We start from the raw sequence: 2,585 nt of genomic DNA, 5'->3' as shown, positions 1-2,585 counted from the left end.
TATATTTCTTTTCTTTTATTGTATCACTAAACTATGTGAGTTTTGCCTTCAAAAGAGATACCAAATTCCATCATTTTTCACCTTATCCATGCTGTAGCAATAACTTGTACAACTTGTTCTTCTCTTGCCTAGATTACTGGACTAGTCTCACGACAGTATTCCTGCTTCAGCTTTGCTTCTTGTTTCAGTCAGGTCAGGGTCCAACTAGGCAAACAAATCACGTTGGAGAATCCCTCACCCATATCATAGGCTGAGGTTCAAAAAAGAAGAGGCATGATTCGCTCTCTTTCTTCCACCGTCTTGGTTCTACACTCACTGCACAAAATGCAATGCCTGGTAAAGCCACAGAAACCATGCCTGCTGCAGAGCAGGAGTTGCCAGGGCCTCAGGCTGAGACAGGGTCTGGAAGAGAATCTGACAGTGATGAATCAGTACCAGAGCTTGAGGAACAGGATTCCACACAGGCGACCACACAATAAACCCAGCTGGCAGCCACAGCTGAAATCAATGAAGAACCGGTCACTAAAGCAAAACAGAGCTGAAGTGAAAAGAAGGCACAGAAGGCTATGTCCAAACTGGGTTTTTGACAGGTTACAGGGGTTAGGAGAGTCACTATCTGGAAATCTAAGAATATCTTCTTTGTCATCGTAAAACCAGATGTCTACAAGAACCCAGCTTCAGATACCTACATAGTTTTTGGGGAAGCGAAGATCAAAGATTTATCTCAGCAGGCACAACTAGCAAGTACTGAGAAATTCAATTTCAAGGTGAAGCTGTCTCAAACATTCAAGAAAACACAGACTCCAATGGTACAAGAGGAGAGTGAAGAGGAAAAGGTTGATGAAACAGGTGTGGAGGTTAAGGACATAGAATGGGTCATGTCACAAACTAATATGTCAAAATCAAAGGCAATCCAATTCCTGAAGAACTACAGTAATGATACTGTAAGTGTTATTACCAAGTTAACAATGTAACTGTCTGAAAATGAGGACTTTTTTTTTTTCTGTTTCAAAAGAATAACAGCAGCTTGGTTTGAAATTTGTATAGTATTTCTATTATTAATAAAGATATAGTTTCTTGGTGGATGGGAAAAAAATAAGAGGCATAACCAGAGCACAAAAATATACTCACTACTGATGCCAGGAAAAGTAGAACCACCATAATTCACTCAGCTCATTGTCAGTGATGAGGCAGAAAGAAAGAAGATTGAAAAAATGTCCTGGCTTCTCTCTTCCCTCCACTTGTCAGTGTCTCACCCAGCTGTCTCATAAAAAAGCCTAGAAAATATAGTACGAAGGCAGAACTTGAGAAAGGAAAGAAATGATATTAAAGCAGTTGGGTCAAGTACCAGTGAACCCTGCCCCTAACTCTACCACACCATAGCTTTATGTTCTCCCAAAAGCAAGCGTGAACCACGTGAAATAGAACACGTATCCTGCCAAGTGCCTAATGTCAAACGTCCAATGGTTTTACGTCATAATCTAAATAAAATACCAAGTTCTAATCATGACCTATGATGCTTCACGTAAACTAGCCACTTCTACTACTCTAATTTCTTCTCCTTTGCCTCACCTCATTTCAGTATGTAGCCTTTCTTGCATTTCATTGTCTACATCTAGCAAAACTTCTTCCCCACCTTTTCCATCTGTTTGGTAAATCATACCCCTTGTTTACTAGGTTTGTTTCCAGCTTCAGTCAGGCCTGTGCTCTAATAACATCTCCCCACAAAGGACTTCTCTGGTCATTTTTCCAAAGTATTGACTCATCCACTAATTTATATCTCCTTACCATGCTTATTTTTTCTTCTTAGCACTGTCACTACTTCACAATGTTGGGGAACATCATCAGAAAGACCTGACTGCCAAATGGCCCATGAACTTAGTAGGCCCTGACATCTTCATTCCCTTGCCTATCCTTGGAATATGGGTTCCACTAGCTTTTTCTGCCCCCAGATGCTGCTCCAAAGATAGAGCCTTTAGACAGGCATGTGGTATCAAGAACCCCTGTATGATATATGTGACTAAACCCATTAAGGCCCCTATTCAAATTTTTAAGATTTGGTAGGTGGGTGCAGGAGCCCATTTGTCTTGCTGTTGCCTACCAAAAGCCCTGTATGTAAGTTCCCTTTGCTTAGTAAAACTGCCACTTCCCAATTAGAATGGCCTGCCCCTTTCTTTGGTCTCTCCCTGCCCCCCGAGTATGAGGGCCAGTTTCAAGTATACCTGCTAAGCTCCTGATAGGGTTGTGAACCAACGCAGAGTAAATGGAATTCTTATTTGTCTACTGTTTTCCTTCCTTACTAGAAGATAAGCTTCCTAAAGGTAATGCCTTCACTTGTTTATTAACATACCACAGTGCTTGAATCAGTGTCTAGCAAATAACAGGAAATCAATAGATATTTGTTGAACAAAGAAACAGAAATAAATTTCTTATATTACTTCTATGTGAATTTTTGTCTTCACTTTCAAAATTGGTTGTAACCCAACAGTCTCTTTGAAACGAATTATTTGGAACTGAGAACACATTTTAACAGCTCTATCAATGGTAAGGTGTTGGATAGATTTTCAGATGATTCCACTGGGAGT

At 40.3% G+C, this 2,585-nt stretch overlaps 1 pseudogene across 1 annotated transcript; it reads left to right on the top strand.

Moving 5' to 3' along the window:
• The first annotated feature begins 329 nt into the window (after positions 1–329).
• LOC308339073 (nascent polypeptide-associated complex subunit alpha-like) lies at positions 330–974 on the top strand (annotated as a pseudogene). Its single transcript has one exon. The product of its transcript is annotated as a nascent polypeptide-associated complex subunit alpha-like (transcript).
• The last annotated feature ends 1,611 nt before the right edge of the window (positions 975–2,585 follow it).

Source organism: Martes martes, assembly GCF_963455335.1.
Source record: "Martes martes genome assembly, chromosome: 2".
NCBI lineage: Eukaryota > Metazoa > Chordata > Mammalia > Carnivora > Mustelidae > Martes > Martes martes.
This window is presented reverse-complemented; position numbering and strand designations above follow the sequence as displayed.